The sequence below is a fragment of the Caretta caretta genome, chromosome 9, assembly GCF_965140235.1.
Source record: "Caretta caretta isolate rCarCar2 chromosome 9, rCarCar1.hap1, whole genome shotgun sequence".
In the NCBI taxonomy this organism is placed as follows: domain Eukaryota; kingdom Metazoa; phylum Chordata; order Testudines; family Cheloniidae; genus Caretta; species Caretta caretta.
The window spans coordinates 100811610-100830255 of NC_134214.1; positions in this window are offsets into that span (position 1 = coordinate 100811610).

The window sequence follows — 18646 nt, forward strand, 5'->3', positions numbered from 1 at the left end:
TCCTGTTTCAATGACCACCCAATGGGGAAGAAATCTGGAGATCTCTGTAGGGTTAGTGGAACTGTTCGCACTACTGCAGTACTTAAGAGCTGCAAAAGAAAGAACTCAGGTCCTGCCTTATCAAGTCCCATCCTATCTCCTCATTCCTCTAGGCTCTCAAGATGGACCCTGTCAGCTATTCATCTGCCTTTCCATGGAGCCTGTGGACCTGATGCAAAGCCCAACTGAGATTAATGGAAAGACTTCCATTGACTTGAATAGGTTTCAAAGCAGCCTCTAAATGCATGTCTGATCTGTGCGGAGTAAAGCCGTGCTTATTAGTGAAAAGTAAAACCAGTGGGGAAAGTAAAGACTGGAGTGGAAGGAGTCAGCAGCTTTGCTGACATGAAAGATAAAATTCAAGAGCACTCCTCTTGGGAACGCGGCTGAGGGGACGAGTATTACGGAGCTGGCTAATGGGCTGTTGTTTCTACTTTATTCCTGAGTGATTTTGCTGCATTCACCGCTCCTAAAAGTGAAACACTGACGAGAGCCAGGCAGATTGTGGGAAAGCTTCCCCGTAGGCACCATCCAGCACACCGCCATCCTGCAATGGCTCTGGTATTCCATCACCGAGTTTCTCCTCAGAAGAGGCTGCCAACTGGGCTAAGCCTTGTGCCAAGTTCTGTAGCGTGTCTGTGCGAGCGAGTTACCCACTGAGAATACGCAATGGCATAGCTAATACGTGTTCTGAATGTATTTTCAGCAAATTATTTGTAAAACCTACCATGCAGCTGTTCCACATTAGTCTGTTCTTCCTTGCGAAGCTGGCTCAACACAAGGCCATTCCTCACTTTTGTGGAGCTGGGTACAGAAGAACGGTGAAAGATCTCAGCCACTGGAGAGGGGAGGGAATGTAGGCAGCTACTCTGCATCCCCTAGCACTATGAAAAGTTTGGGGATAGATGGAGGGCAATCTACTGATCGTGCCCTGCCAGCCTGTCTAGGGGAAGTACAACAGTAGGGCGCCATAACCTGGGGGAGAGGATTCTTTCCTGCTTGATTCACACAGAGCACAGGAATGAAGATTTAGCCCTTAATCTGTATGTGTCTGGCTATCCTGTGAAGTCCTTTTTTAATACATCAGGATGGGAACAATCATAAACACAATGGGCCAATCCCATTTGATTTTCAGTGGCCTGCGCCGTAACTCACAACAAGAAAGCAATGGAATATTCTGACTGTTTCATGTTTCCTTAAAGCTTGATTACTGCTATGTAATTCAGCACCAGGGGAATGGGTGTCTTGCTTTCATGTTTTAATCATTGAAATGTGAAGCATTTACAGTTAATGTTCATTGATTCCAAGGCGAGTAGGGACCACTGTAATCATCTAGTCTGACGTTCTGTAGAACAGGCCAGAGAACATCCCAAAAATAATTCCTAGAGCAGAGCTTTCAGAAAAACATCCAGTCTTGATTTAAACATGGTCAGTGATGGAAAAGCCACCACGGCCCTTGGTAAATTGTTCCAATGGTTACTTACTTTCAAGATAAAAAATGTGTACATTATTTTAAAATCCTCTTTAGGCAAGTAAAGAATAGCACACACATTTACTGTCCATGTATCTGGCGTGTCATGGAGTCAAGTAATCCAGGGCATCTTTGCCACCCAAAAAAATGATCAGTCACTTTAACCTGAGCATACACATTGTTAATGGGTAATATTTTTCTGATCTCAATGTAATTGCCTTCTTGAGAATAGTGTAACAGTAATGGGATGTCTCATGTGTGCTGTTATATTCTTGAGTGTGTTCTCACTACACTGGTCCATTAAAATATTAACTATTTTACTTGAATTCACTATTAACACAAGAGAAACTGATGCCAATGTATGAACATCAAGCCTAATTTTTGATGCAAAATGACTTTGGGCATAAAAGATGCACTTTCTTTTCCCTTTCTAAGTCCAGTTACTCCGAATCACATCAGAACCTGTGCTACAGTGACCTTTTTCAGAGCATCATTTGCTTTGTCAGCCAGCTCTATTTTCCCTTGTTAACAGGTTTGGAAACAACTGAAAGCTGAGGGAGAATGGGCAGTCACGCAAAGCACGGACTCTAGTAAATGTCAAGAGTACAGTTTGGTATATGTCGACAATTTCATGATGAAGAGTTTAATAAGAATGGGTATTTGCCAAATATCTATAGTATTATTCTTACTACAATTTTAAAACTGAGTTCTTGTGATCCCTCTTTCACGGGTTCTACACTAATAAATGTAGCGACATGTTGGTAGCATCGGCACTGAGGTTTGGGTATGTTACCTATTAGAAAATGGTTTGGATCACTAGTTTTTTACAACTAGTCCTAAAAATTCAATTTACATTTACTCCACTCTGTAGCCTTAATGCTGTCATGTATTCCAAAAGGGATATTTTCCTCTTCATTGAACCTTGTTGGTGTCTAAGACGAGGTGCCCTTGTGACATTTAGCCAGAAATATGTTACAATGATATTTAAAGTCTAGACAAGCAGTTTTCAGGCTGAAATGCTCTGGGAGCCACGTATAGTCAATAAAAATACATTAGGACTGGGGAGGGGACAATATGCCTGAGCCAACCTCAGATCTATGGGTTCAAATGTGCTTGCAGAACTGAAGCATTTCAGTTGGGAAGAGTGTTTAACATAGTCTTACATCATGTATTTAGCTGTGAAAACACTGCACAATAAAGGCTAATTTTCACTGGTACAAGCTCTCCAGAGACAGAGAGGCAGGTGTGGTGCAGAAAGAGAGGAAACATGAGGAGAATTGAAAAGAAGGTCGAGATGGAGCTAGAAATGTACAGAGAGAATGGTGTAGGCTGCACAGACAGACATTAAGTGAGAGAGAGAGAGTTGATGGAGGCAGGAAAACCTAGAGCCATGACAAGTGAGTGAGGCAGGGACAGAGAAACACCTGGCATTGGAAGTATAATAAAATGTGACTATAGGAAGGTCAAAGTATCTCTATGGGATCTAGTTCTTGGGCTGAAATCCTAGCTGCAATGGGAGTTTTGCCATTGACTTCAATTTCAGATCTGTCTTCTAAGTTGTCCTATGTTTTAATTGTAAGTGAGACACTTTTCTTCTACCTCAGCACAGCTCACAGTAGTTAGCTGTAGGTAGCATATTATTCATCAGTGTTTTTCCTCTCGGTGATGGGATGTACTAGGCTTGGAGGTCCCCTGCTGGAGGCCTAGCGGTCCTACCCTACCCCACCCCAGAAAAAGTGCCGTACAGGTGACTCCTCCAGACTGGCTGCTCCCTGAAGCCTCTCTCTGATTGGCTGCATCCTTGCAGCCAACCTAGTCAATCAGAATCCAGCAGGCTCATATAAAAAGAGTTGGACAGAGCAGAGTCAGTTGCTGGCTGGAGCTAGAGGAACAAGGCTGGTGTTCCTGGCTGGTTGCAGTACCTTGACAGAACAGTTGCTGGCAGGGACCAGTGGAGCAAGGAAGGTGCTCCTGGCTGACTGCAGAGACTCAAGCAAGACTTCAGCGCTGAGCTCAGGGTGAAGGTGAAGGGGCTGCGGGGAAGTGGCCCAGAGAACAGTACCTGCAGATTTAAAAGGGATGCTGCAAGTGGCTTCTATTTGTAGGGTCCCTGGGTTAGGACCTGGAGTAGTGGGCGGGCCTGGGTCCCCCTCTGGCCTCAGGTGGAGTGACCAAAAGCCCCAAAAAAGGGGAGCTTAATCAGGCCCAAGGAGTGGGCTGAAGACCCTGAGGAGGGTCAGCATTTGTGGACTTTGATACCACCCCCCAGCAGGTACTGAACTGAACCAGTGGCCCAGCTGGAGAGCTGGGGCCAGGGAGGCTTGCGACTGAGCAAAGAGTCTCCAGGGAGGAAGCCATGGGGGCACTGCTCCATTCCAGAGCAGGGATCATTTGAGAGGGAGCCCAGAAAGGGCTGAGAGACCGTTTGAACCAGGGTACTGTGATATGCCCTTTGGACCAGGGCCAGGGCTACAGATCAAGAGACTGTACTGAGGGCACTGAGACCAGCCCAGTCGAACTAGTACCCTGGAAGGGGTCTGTTTTGTTTCACACACACAGACAGTGTGTGACTGGCTGGAGGGCTGAGTCACTGAAAACCCACCAGAGAAGTTAACTGCCAGCAGGGATCACCGCAAGCAGTGCAACGCAGGGAGAGTGCAGGTGCAGACACGCCCGATGGGTTGGCGGGCTCACATGAGGTCTGCCACCCTCCCTCATCCTTAAAAACAAAGGGCTAATGTCTGTTCTAATCTGTTACAGGACATTCCGATTTATGCCAAAGTTACGAATGGAATTCCACAGTATCTACATGGAATACGCTTGGATACCTTGGGACCAGCTACTCACTGGGTGTTAATCATCTGATCCTGTGTTTTATAAGCATTAGATAAATATGATGGTTAAACACGGTGCTTGAATGGTGACATGTGTTGGGCAAGTGCCTAGGATAGATATAGAGCATTTGCTTGTTTAGAATGTTGTATTTTTCTTCTAGAGCTGAGCTATGTTTTGCAAAGGGCTTTTAATCAGAAAATGGCCTTTTTTAGAATAAACTGTTGCTATTGACATCTACAATTGTTCATGAAAATTGTAGATATCAAAGTTTTATGTTTGTTTAATATATCATGCTATTTCCATTGAAAATCTTAGTGAAATAATATGAAAGTTTTCTATAACAAATTTAGAAAAAATCGTGGAAAATATCAATGACAAATTGGCCTATATTGAGCTATTCAAAACAACTTTGGAAATTCAAAATGTTTCATTTTTCAACCAGCTCTAGTTACTGCTAAACAACCAGTGGGGCCACTGGACGATCAAGATGCTAAAGGAGCACTCAAGGGTGATAAGGCCATTGCAGAGAAACTAAATGAATTCTTTGCATTGGTCTTCACGGCTTTAGCATGAGAGGGAGATTCTCAAACCTAAGCCATTCTTTTTAGGTGACAAATCTGAGGAACTCTCCCAGATTGAGGTGTCATTAGATGAGGTTTTGGAACAAATTGATAAACTAAACAGTAATAAGTCACCAGGACCAGATGGTATCCACCCAAGAGTTCTGAAGGAACTCAAATGTGAAATTGCAGAACTACTAACTGTAGTCTGTAACCTATCATTTAAATCAGTTTCTGTACCAGATGACTGGAGCATAGCTAATGTGACGCCAATTTTTAAGAAGGGCTCCAGAGGTGATCCCAGCAATTACAGGTCTGTAAACCTGACTTCAGTACCAGGCAAACTGGTTGAAGCTATAATAAAGAACAATATTGTCAGATACATAGATGAACATAATTGGTTGGGGAAGAGTCAACACTGTTTTTCTAAAGGGAATCATGCCTCACCGATCTACTAGAATTCTTTGAGGGGGTCAACAAGCATGTGGACAAGGGGGATCCAGTGGACACAGTGTACTTAGATTTTCAGAAAGCCTTTGACAAGGTCCCTCACCAAAGGCTCTTAAGCAAAGTAAGCTGTCATGGGATAAGAGGGAAGATCCTCTCATGGATTGGTAACTGGTTAAAAGATAGGAAACAAAGGGTAGGAATAAATGGTCAATTTTCAGAATGGAGAGGGGTAAATAGTGGTGTCCCCCAGGAGTCTGTGCTGGGCTCAGTCCTATCCAACATATTTATAAATGGTCTGGAAAAAGGGGTAAACAGTGAGGTGACAAAATTTGCAGATGATACGAAGTTGCTCAATATAGTTAAGTCTGAGACAGACTGCAAAGAGCTACAAAAGGATCTCTTGAAATTGGGTGACTGGGCAACCAAATGGTAGGTGAAATTCAGTGTTGATAAACGCAAAGTAGTGCACATTGGAAAACATCATCCCAACTATACATATAAAATGATGGGATCTAAATGAGCTGTTACCACTCAAGAAAGAGCTCTTAGAGTCGTTGAGGGTGGTTCTCTGAAAACATCCACTCAATGTGCAGCGGCAGTCAAAAAAGTGAACAGAATGTTGGGAATCATTAAGACAGGGATAAATAATATGACAGAAAATATCACATTGCCTCTATATAAATCCATGGTACTTCCACATCTTGAATACTGCATGCAGATGTGGTTGCCCCATCTCAAAAAAGATATATTGGAATTGGAAAAGGGTCAGAAAAGGGCAACAAAAATGATTAGGGGTATAGAACGGCTTCTGTATGAGGAGAGATTATTAAGACTGGGACTTTTCAGCTTGGAAAAGAGACGACTAAGGGGTGATATGATAGAGGTCTATAAAATCATGACTGGTGTGGAGAAAGTAAATAAGGAAGTGTTATTTACTCCTTCTCATAATGCAAGAACTAGGGTCACCAAATGAAATTAATAGGCAGCAGGTTTAAAAGAAACAAAAGGAAGTATTTTTTCACACAACACACAGTCAACCTGTGGAACTCCTTGCCAGAGGATGTTGTGAAGGCCATGACTATAACAGCGTTCAAAAAAAGAACTAGAAAAGTTAATGGAGGATAGGTCCATCAATGGCTATTAGCCAGGATGGACAGTGATGGTGTCCCTAGCCTCTGTTTGCCAGAATCTGGGAATGGGCGACAAGGAATGGACCACTTGGTGATTACCTGTTCTGTTCATTCCCTCTGGGGCACTTGGCATTGGCCACTGTTGGAAGACAGGATACTGGGCTAGATGGACCTTTGGTCTGACCCAGTATGGCTGTTCTTATGTTCTTATGTTTTCACTCTTTCTGAATATATTTTTCTCTATGAAACATTTGCACAATATGGGGTTGGGCCTGAACGTTGTTGAAAAAAGAAGACAGGAATAGCTAGAAATAAAGGAGGGGTGTCTCTCTCTGCTTTGATCATGAAATATAGAACATGCCTAGGCAGATGGCTTTTGGTGACCCTAATTGGGCTTATTAGCTCACCGTGGAGATCTGGTTTCATTTGCAAAATTAACCTTTAGGCTACATTTCTTTCCAAAGAAGAGCAATGTATCTGTGCACCAATAGGTCCTACTGAAATCAATGGCAGGTTTGGGAGTATAAGATTGACAAGTATTTAGGAATAGTGAGTGTGTATTAGGTATATAAGTAAAGCATGATTGTAATGCAAGGCCTACAGGTGGAGACTTGTAAGATTTCAGCTTAGTCACACTAGGTTTAAGGAAGCTTGACATAAGTGGGTGAACTAAGAATAACCCTATGCCAGTCAAGTCAAAAGATTACTGGAAAGAGTGTGTCAATAGGTGATGTGCCAGAAATACGTTGTAATGTACCCACCTAGATTGTCTAGGCTGCAAGACCCCTGATTGTAACATCATAGAAAGTTCTGCTTTTACTGCAGGTTACCATGGGAACATGTGTATGTAAATGTTAATAAGGCGCTAATAAGAAAAAGGGGAACTAAGAGAACAACCTATTAAAAGTGGGGTGCCCTGAAACTTAAGGGGTGTAGAAGTACAGATAAGGAAAAGGAGGTTAGAAACCTCATGCATATGTATAGGGCATTAGGTGTGGTCAGAAGAAGAAGACGGAAGAGGTGCTCTGGTTGGGTTCAAGTGGGAAGACTCTGAGGTAAGACCTCACTGGGAAGACCCCCACAGGAGCCACCCTTTTCTCGCTGACCACCTGTTGAGAGATTCCCCAGGCTCTGTACTATCTTTGGGTAGGTGAGGATGAATACGGCGTTGACTGTTGCTTGGCCTCTCTCAAGGTGTGTAGATGGGTGTGGGAGTATAACTTGTAATACAAGATTTTTTTACTTGTAACTGTGTTTGTGGTCACTGTATTCGTACTTTGCATGCTCCTAGAAGTCTGCCAATCTAAGAGATTCTTAAAGGGTAACTTTCACCCTATTGATCTAAAACTATGTCCACATAGGAGTCAAGCTCACTCCCTGGGGACACTGTAGGTTCACAAAGGGCTATCAATCAATTCAAATTTTAAAAAAGGCTACCAGGGGTTAGGGATTCCCAATATGTGCTCCTGGCAAATCTGACCAGATGTAAATCCGTGCCCATATGTTAGTTTGGGTTTCCCTTTGAAAAAAATGAGCTCCCATGAGCGTTGTTCACCTGTCCCGCAGGTGACAAGCTCCCTAGCGGAGCTGCATTGGTTGTCCACCTGTTCAAGAAAAAATAATTGGGGATTGGAAAAGCTTTTGAAATTTTTAGTGAGCCAAGAAGTCAAATAAAAAATCCATCTTTGGTTCAATAAAACGTTAGGGTTCATTCTGAGCTTTATTTAAAACATAATTGTTTTGAATTGAAAAATCAAAATCTTTTATTAAAAAAATAGGGTTTTTCCCCCAACCAAAACAATCTGGCAAATTTGACATGCACTTGCAAAATGTTTTAGTTGAACTGAACCTGCATTCTTCAGCCCCTTCCCTCCCCCCCACCCAAAAAAAAAAAGTTCTGGTGAAATATTTCAGCCAGATCTACTTCCTATTCATTTCTTTCCTGGAGACACTGGCAGAGTTAGCAAGATTAGAATTATGTGAAAAATTCAAAATCTTTTGCTGAAATTACAAGCCCCAAAGCCACCACAGACATAGAATGAGCAAAAAATATATGATACCTTTTAGAAACTTCACATATGCTACATATCTTATTTAAAGCTCTTTTAATTACAAATGGCTTATAGCTCAGCAGTACTATATAGCCAGTCAACATGGATTGCACCATTTCATAGTCAGGCCTGCATCATTTAGAGGCATGTGGTGTGCCTTGCTGTTAAACTAAGGACATTTCCCAGGCTGGGTTTTTGGCTGTGACATTCTACTGGGGCTGCAGCATGCCTCACTGGACAAACCAGAATGTGACATGCTTTTAATTTCGGTTAGAGAGGTCACAGAATGCTGCAACTTCCACTCAGTGAGGTTCCCTCATATCTATCCCTCAATAGGTCAATAAAAAGGAATAATTTATTTAACCTGTATTAGTAATTTGCATGAATTATACTGGGTTTATTTATCAAACTATCAAACCACCATAATTCCTTCATGGCCTCTGTCCCAGCTGTAAAATCTCTTGGAAGGAGAGTAACCCATTCTTTGCTTTGTACAATGTGACGGGCGTGACAAAACCAGACGGGAGCCCAGTGTGCTGCACCTGGCAAACAGAGCGCTGAGTCAGATGAAATCTGTGAAGAATTGGAAGCAGTCAGAGCTCTTACCCAGCGGATGGTCTCAAGAGCTAGCTAGGTGCTGTTTATTCTAGAAAGTGAATGCAACAGCTGGCACTCCTGAAAAGTGTGTCAACTTCCCTTGTATTTGGTGGGGGTACCCCCAAAATTGATGGTTAGAGCCAAAACTTCCATCCTTCTCTTTGGACAAAGATGCATCGGGCACATGTAGGTGCTTTAACACTACGGCTGCGGAAAGCCAGCACGTATTTGTCTGTATGCCTTTAGCAAACTCTCTTTGCCTGCTATGTCAGTGATTAATAGCTGCATACATGGCCAGAGCTAGTTACTAGATCAGGTGCCAGTGTACAAGAACATGCAGCTTTGTCCTGGGTTTTCCAGGACAATAAGCTTGCTGTCCACATCATCTCATCATAACCCACTGGCGCAGCATGGGACTGACTCCTCCCATCCCTTTGCACCTCCTCGCAAAGGGCTGGCCACAGCTGCAGGCCTTGGGCAAGTTTGTGTGCAAAGATTGCTCCTAGCCAGTGCAGCTATCAGAGCTACTAACCCCAAAAGGGGATCGGAGAGGGCCGGGAAGGGAACCCATAGTCAATGGGACTTGCTTAAGTACTTTAAAGTTAAGCACATGCCGAAGTGTTGTCCTGCACAGGGGCCCAGTTCTGAAGCAGCAAAAGCAGAAGAGAGTCTCACGGCAGGTACCTTTTGTTCAAACGCACGGGTTGTTTCATTGTGCGGGAGTGCAAGTCTTAGTTTGTGGTTGAATTTTTCATGTGAGCCAATTATCCTGATTATATAGCCACGAATATTTCTCTTTCTGAAGGAGAGATTGGAATTGTCTCCGCAGATTTTTTCTAAGCTACACCTTTCTCGAAGTTCAAGCAGAGCAATATTTCTTTACACAACATGGAAGTAATTTCTCTTTGACACAAGTTTATCCTAACGTAAAGGCTAATAGATAGCTCACAGGGCACTTGTGTTTTCCAGGCTGTTGTTTTTGCTCCGAGCAAAAATTTACTCCGCTGATGAGAATATTTTGACAAGTCTTCCTATGTGTGTTCAGGAACTGCAGTTTGGTGTGAATTTTCTGGGTGCACTGACCCACTTTTAAAACCTAAATGGACATGCTCCAAATTAATATGACAATAGTGTACTCGGTAAAATAAAACAGAGATAAGGTAAATAAACAAATATACATTACAGAAACAGGTAGCAGAGTTTGCTAATCAGGTGCTAAATTATGTTTGTCCTCACACTTTTATCCTCTCATTATTCCAGGAACTACAATTGGTTTTCTTTTTTGTAAGGTTCAGTTTGGGTTGCAGAAATTAATATTTTGACCCAGTTGAATCTGCCTCAATCCTATAGTTTTTCAGCAAATTACCTTAGTTGTAAACAAACACACACAAAAATGAATGTGCCAAATCAAATAGAATTACTTTTCAAGAGAGGAAATATGCTGCTTCATTTTTCCTTTGTGTTCTTGGAAGTAATAAATGCCTCATTTAGAATTCTCTCTCATTCATATTTACAGTTCGTGGTGTTTATTGGTGTATGCTTTTCTAGGCTTATTTGTCAGTAAATCAGTGACTGTATTTTAGGAGTAAAAAATTGCTGTTTCTTGGTGTTAAAATATTACTTTCCTTAGGTTTATAACATAAATTAGCTTTTTCCAAAGTCTCATGCTCCTGCGATTGAGCTCCCAGAAAGCACAGGAGAGCTCTAAAATTTGTTACCAGAGTTCTGTACAACACAGTGTCTGTACAGGTGATATGTCTGTAGCTAGGGTTTGCTGGTTAAACTGTGCTACATAGGACTCTCCTCACAGTCTTCCACGTTGTCCAAAACCACTCTCTAACACTACAAACGTTGTTCCTGTTGGTGTCTATTTTTTTACATTACACACACAGGGAACTGGTGAAGGGATTCAAAGAGGTCCGTGACACTGGTCATATCAATGGGCATGGGAGAATTTATTACTGTTACCCATAACAACATAGCGAAGTGCTCTCTGTCTCTGTTTCATATTCGTGCTCCACTATTTGACTGTAAATAAAAGTGCTCTTGCCTAATTGGAAACCTATTCCTCAGCCCTGCCATTTACCCTGGAAGTAAAACCAGCTGGGTTGGTAAGCCATGAAAACCTAGCTACAAAGGAAAACAAGCAAAACCACAGTGGAGTGCTGTGCTCCCCCAGGAAAGCTTGTTTCACAGCCTCCTCTGTCGCACTGCCTTGATCGGATGTTATGTTGGGGGCGCCTGTACCCTAGTATTGTCACTGAATGCGAATTGATCCTGATAATTCTTTACTCAATATCTGGAGAGGGAGAAAACGAATGTGAGCCTCTATTTATTAGAGCCTGAGAATTGCACAACTCTACTAAATGCATAATCTCTAAGAAAAATTCTCGTTCTCAGAGCAATGAGCTAAAGCTAGAAGCCTGGCTGCTGTATTGGCTTCGGGATGACCATGCTGTATACAGATAAGCTGCTATTGGTTGGAACAGACACTTCTAATGGTGAATACCACTGAGAAAGTTGCTTTCTTACCTACTAGTTAATCGTTACAGCGTGTACTGTATTACAATGCTGTAAATAGTAACCCCTGTATTACTCCGACACTATTCCGTCTGCGTTAGAAATGGCTGTGCTCAAGCCATAAGCCTCAAATCTGCATGGGACTTCCCCTAGCATAAACTCTGGGGTTCCGGATCTGGCCTGTCTGTCAGTGTTTATTTCTGGTGAGGCACAGGTCCTATATTGACATGCTGAACGGCGCTCACACAAACTGCTTGCCAGACTTTTCCATTCCAGTGAATAACCCTCTTATGATTTAAATTTGGCCTGACAGGTTGGCTGTTAATCCCATTATTTTTCACAATGGAGAGGAGTCTACAAAGGCAAAGGGAAAAAAGAATCCCATTGGCAGCTGCAAGCTGCATGATCATGCAAACTGCACCAAGTGTGGGCCTCAGCAGCGCTCCTGAAAATAACAGGAATATTCAGAAGCCGATTACTGAGTCACGAGCATGTTTCCAATGTGATTACAAGGAGAAAGACAGAGTTAGTCTTTGGTTTCCATAAGAGTTTAATGAAGGAGATGGACAGGGACAGACAAATTGAGGAGCTCACTTGGTAAATGTTCTAGCCAGAAGCTATTGTAAACATTCCTCTTGTTTAGCAAAGAGAGATACTAAATCTATACTGGTTATGCTGGCCAGGAAAAACTATTAGTGTGCTATAGGTGTACCTGGGGGTGGACTGTGTCAGGAAAATAAAGTAACAACATGCTCATTTTGGGCCATTTTGATGCATCTCCAGTAGCAGAGTCAATTAAACACGCCGTTAGAGAAACGTGGTTTTCATCTGGTGCGGTGCCAGGAAAGCAGCCCTTCCTGACAGTGGATGCGAAGAGCGGACTGATTTCCGCTCTTGTAAGTTATCAGTCTGGTTTTGTTTTTAAAGTACGGTAATCAAGCCATTCTCCATTATCGGCAAGTCAGGTGTCTTCAGCATTCACTGCAACATATGTGGTGACCACAAAACTCCATTAGATCTTGGCACCTCTTCTCTTCATAGCAGCAGTTCTGTGTGGTAATGAAAGCAGATCTAGAACTGTGACCCCAGATCTCTTGGGATTTCAAGGCAGGAGATGTTTGGGTTTGGGCTCCAGATTCTGTTCCTATCTCCCTAGTTTCCCTTTAAGGTATAAGTCAAAACTAGCAGGGCCTAATTTACTGGTTCTGGTTCATATTCAGCCAATATCTTGTGTGAACCATGCCCATAGAATTTCAAACCTAAGACCATACAAATGTCCTGAAAGCAGATGCTCTTGGGAAATTTCCACCATTCACACTGGCAGAACTTTTATTTTAGTCTGAAATCTCATGAGAATTGCTGGAGAGATTTCAACACTGTCATACTCCAATCTGAATCTGACTCTAATTTGGTCTCACACTCCTCAACTCAAATCTTACGCTAAATGAATATGCTGCTGGACATGCATGTGATCCAGCCCTGATCTCAAACGTTCCCTATTTCAGTTTGGATCCAAATTGTCATCAGTAATTGACTCTGGGTGGAAAAGTAAAACTTCTTAAAATATGATCAGGACTGAAATATCTACTTTTTAGATGGCAGAATTTCCAGTATGTAGACTATTTGGAATTGTATTAAACAATAACACTGAGTCATATTCTGCCGTCTGTATTCAAGCACAACTCCCATCAAACAAACAGAAGTTGTACTACCATACCTCTCCGCCCCCAGCAGTAGAGCTAGTCAGAAAGTGCTTTTTCCACAGAAAATTATTATGAAAATGACGTTTGTTTGTTTGTTTGTTTGTTTGTTACGTACACTTTTATTGAAAGTTTTGACATTTTGTTGAAAAACCAAAATCTGAAAATATTTGTCTAATAACCAAAATTTTCAGGTTTTGGTTAGAAACTTTTCAACAAAAATGGCATTTTCTACAGGAAGCAGACACTCTGCAAAACATTTAGTCTGCCAGAAACCCAATTCCTATTGAAAACCAGTTTGGACAGAGTCACAGGGGTGGACTGAGCCCTGCGAACCCGAGTCAGCTGGCAGGGCCAGCTCCGGGTGTCTAATTTCAGTGCAGACAGACCTGTTGGGGCGGACAGAGGGCAGCTAGTCTCTACAAAGAGCAAGAAAGGAACAGTAAATGGGGAGAGGAAGCTGGAGCAGAGACTGCAGAAGAGCTGCAGTGAGCAGGAACCTCTGGCAGGAGACCCTTGATTTGAGACAGGGTTTGGGTCTGGGTACAGAGCACTGTTCCCTCTAATCTGTGTGCGTGTGCGCGTGCACACACATCCTAAACCCTGCGTACATGGTGAAACACGGCGTGCACAAAAATTTGCACAGAAGCACAGCAATTTGCACAGAAGACATTTTTTGCACACGGCCTGTCAAAAATTTGCACAGAAGACATTTTTTGAGCACATGGCTTGTCAAAAATTAGAGGCAACATTGGTACAGAGGGCTGAGGGCCAAGGAGAGCAGCCTCTAGGGTAGAAGAAAAGAACATTCCAGCTAGGAAGGGCTGGGCTGGACTTGCTAAAAGCAGGGAAATGAGTTGAACTTTGTAGACTTTGAGTTTTGTGTTCAACTTTGATGTTAATTAGCCCAGACCCAAAGGGGGAGTGTTCAACCAGAGAGAAGGCTGCATGTGGAGTTTACTGAGGAGATCTGAAGAGGGGAAACTGGACCAAGGTGACACAGAGCCACGCCTGAGCATAAGGCAGTACTTGGGGGGTGACTGACTTCCTGTAAAGTTTTTCATCTTACCTTATTCATTAGATTAATCCTTAAATTTACTCAACTAACCAGTGGCTCAAAGTCGGTGCTGAAAATATTTAGGATGCTGGACGTTATGTATCCTAATCAATCACTTGATGTTAGCATAGAAAAAGTCATGCTAACTGGAAAAAAAACTAGTTTATTGTACTAAACAAGGGAAATATTTCTTTAGACTTGTTACAGAACTGTTGACATTTAAGCCACATTTAGATTTTGCTTTTGTTTTCTATTCTGAGTAGTCTTTACGTCAGTACCTCTGTACTAGAGCCCACCCATAAATAATTCATGTATAATTTAAATAAATGCAGATTGCTTTCCAGTTGGCATAGAAGCAGCTGTTCTTTTCTATATCACTGTGTACAGTTGTAGTAGCTTCTTGTTTCAGATGTGTTTATGATTCATTCAGAACACACCAGTAAATCAAATTACAATAAATGTAACAGCCGGAAGTTTAATTAGATGATAAACAATGATAGTTCTGTATTTTGCTAAACCAAAGTATCTTATTTGTATCTGCATCTGATTCCAATATGCTTGAGAGAAAGTGACATCATAAAAATAGTTATAGATTGGCCTTATTGACTGTAATTACTCCATAGGAACCATCCTGAGCCAGCTAGACCACTGGGTAACTCAGCTTTAACGTGGCGGCAGTGAAGAACTAGGAAGGTAACCGTTCAGATTCATGTTCACAGATTCCAGAGATGTTAAGACCAGAAGGGTTCATTGTGATGTGTGACCTCACAGTATCAATGGTTACTCCCGCTGCTCCATCCTGCATAGGAGAGGCTCTGGAACTTCTCTCGGCCACTTCAGCGTTCAGCCCCACAAATGGTGGATGCACAAAGACATCCAGTCTTGATTTAAAGACTCCGAGTTATGGAGTGTTTACCTTATCCCTTGGTAATCCATTTCAATGGTTCGTTACCCTCATTTTTTAAAAACCATCTCCTTTCCTGTTTGAACTTTGCTGACTTCAACTTCTCTTATTTCCATGAATACAGTTTAACCTGCTTTCCTGTTGTTGATTTTCTAGTATTTTTAACATTATAATAAACGTGGCAGAGACAGCTCATCCTTCTCCTTCTCTGTATTCACAGAGAGACACCATCCTTCCAGCAAGCACAGGTTGAGCTGTGGAGCAGTGGAAAATCAGTGTAATCCCATTGAACCCTCATGGAACCGTACCCTAGAAAGGGGAAGAAGCCAAAAATCAGAACCTCTTGTAAAATCTCATGCAGTTGAGGAGCACGAGGGAGGGTGAAAAGATTTATAATGTCATAGACTTGAGTCTGCCTAGAGCTCAGTGTGGCCAACTCTCTAATGTTGGTCTGAATGTACAAGGGGATGTGACTGTGCACAGCTACAGACTAGGGCTGCACAGCTACAGACTAGGGACCGAATGGCTAGGCAGCAGTTCTGCGGAAAAGGACCTAGGGGTGACAGTGGACGAGAAGCTGGATATGAGTCAGCAGTGTGCCCTTGTTGCCAAGAAGGCCAATGGCATTTTGGGATGTATAAGTAGGGGCATAGCGAGCAGATCGAGGGACGTGATCGTTCCCCTCTATTCGACATTGGTGAGGCCTCATCTGGAGTACTGTGTCCAGTTTTGGGCCCCACACTTCAAGAAGGATGTGGATAAATTGGAGAGAGTCCAGCGAAGGGCAACAAAAATGATTAGGGGTCTGGAACATATGAGTTATGAGGAGAGGCTGAGGGAGCTGGGATTGTTTAGCCTGCAGAAGAGAAGAATGAGGGGGGATTTGATAGCTGTTTTCAACTACCTGAAAGGGGGTTCCAAAGAGGATGGCTCTAGACTGTTCTCAATGGTATCAGATGACAGAACGAGGAGTAATGGTCTCAAGTTACAGTGGGGGAGGTTTAGATTGGATATTAGGAAAAACTTTTTCACTATGAGGGTGGTGAAACACTGGAATGCGTTACCTAGGGAGGTGGTAGAATCTCCTTCCTTAGAGGTTTTTAAGGTCAGGCTTGACAAAGCCCTGGCTGGGATGATTTAACTGGGAATTGGTCCTGCTTTGAGCAGGGGGTTGGACTAGATGACCTTCTGGGGTCCCTTCCAACCCTTATATTCTATGATTCTATGATTCTATGATTCTATGACTAGAAGAAACACAATGTCCGAGCCAAGTGTGAGGAAATACTGTAGGAAAAGCTTGGTTTGAAATCTTCAACTCCTTCTGGCTGCTCTGAAGCGCTCTGGATGAGGCAACATTCTGGTTTTCATTCACTTCAACTTTATATTTAGTGGAACTGGTTGAAATATTTTAATGAAAAGTGTGTGTGGCGGGGGGGGGGGGGGTGAGGGGCGGGGGGAGCAGGGGAGGGGTTGTCCAAAACTTCCTCTTTCGTGTTAGGGACAAGGACTGTGTTTGTTTGTAGGACACCTAGCACTGTAGGGGCCTGCCCCAGGACTGGGGCTGCTGCAATACAAACAACGATTTTCAAAAATGACACATTTTGTGGAAAAACTCTTGACTTTGTTTTGCTTTTAGTGACGTTTTTCAAAGTTAGTCATTGACGTTTGCATGGAAAAAGTTATCAGAGCGGTTACTGAAATATTTTGTTGATAGGAAACGTCCTTGCCTCTGTCTGCCAATGACAGCGCCTCTCCTTCGTGAGGCTCTTTGCGATCCGTGGATGAGAAATGTGATGTAAAAGCTAAGTATTGGTTTGGCTTTGTGTGGCTCTGCTGTCATCAGAATCTCCCACAAACAAATTTCCTAGCTCAAGAGGCAGAGGGGAAATGCGGAGAAAGACGAAGGTGTTTGCAAAACAGTCTTTGAGCTGTGAAGATGGACGTGGTATTTCAGTTATGAAGTCATGCACCAACACTCCTCCTTCGAGTGACTTCAGAATCTATTCAGATAGTTCCTCTGTTACTCTCCATCCCCATTTCCTTCCCAGGACAGAGTACGGGTAACGAGAGAGGAAGTGGCACAGTTCCCAAAGGGGAAGAAGGCCCAAGAGGTTCTCTGCACTACAACCCTGGGCATATTTGGGGTTGCAGCCGTTTCCTCCAGCACCTAGGACTTAGTGTTTCCAGGCTGCATTCTTCCCCCCTCGACATGAGGTTAGAGATTCCTCTCTCTTGAGAAGGGAATGGGAAAGAAACTCTCTGAGGGGAAGAGTGAGGAGATTCCAGTGTGTGCTTTCCCTGCAAGCTGGACCTGCTATTGTTTGTATTTGGCCAATACAGGGCACACCCTGCACTCTGGAGAAATCACACCACTTCTGTGCAGCACCGTGGGACGTGACTCACCCCTCTCTAACTTACATGGGGCACCAGTTCGCTCTCCCTGTTTCAGAGCTTTCAGGCATCCAAGGGATAAAGTAGCTTGCATAGTTTTGCAAAAGGAAAATGAAAATTGTTTCTGAGGCAAAAACACTGTGTTGGCACCGGGAAGAAGTGGGAAGAATTTAGTAGAACATGAACCAGTTGCTAGAATGCCACATGAGAGAATGCGCTTCAAGGTCAGCAAGTACAGTCTGGAGGAAGGAGCAGCCTAGCCAGATGAAGACTCCTCGGGGATGCATGAAGACAAACAGTAATTGCAAGTGAATGCAAGTTGGGATGGAAGCAGGTAACCTGAATGCTGCAATCTAGGATCAGTGGTTGGTTGGCTCTTGTTCACACTGACTTGGAAAAAGGAGTGTGCAGCAAGGTTAAAAATGTGCAGATGATGCAAAACTGAGGGTAATAATACTCAGAACAATAGGCACATCGGCAGATAAAAGGATCAGACAACTCCGATTTGAGAAACGTGCGGTGGTAAGGACACACAGTAAAAAATGAGAGGAACATGTACTCCAAGCTCATACTGCAAAGCACACATCCCATAAGAACATAAGAATGGCCCTACCGGGTCAGACCAAAGGTCCATCTAGCCCAGTATCCTGTCTTCCGACAGTGGCCAGTGCCCGGTGCCCCAGAGGGAATGAACAGAACAGATAGTCATCAAGTGATCCATCCCCTAGCACCCATTCCCAGCTTCTGACAAACAGAGGCTAGGTTTTGTCTTGTCTAGGCGCCTGTTACCCCTCGCCTCCATCCTGATTTTTCACACTTGCTTCCTGGTCACCCTACTGCCTCCCGACCACTAGGCAGTGCTACGGGCCTGGCACAAACGAGAGATGCTGCTCCCTACCCCAGGCAGCTTTCCAGCAAGGTCTCTCCATACAAAAGGGGAA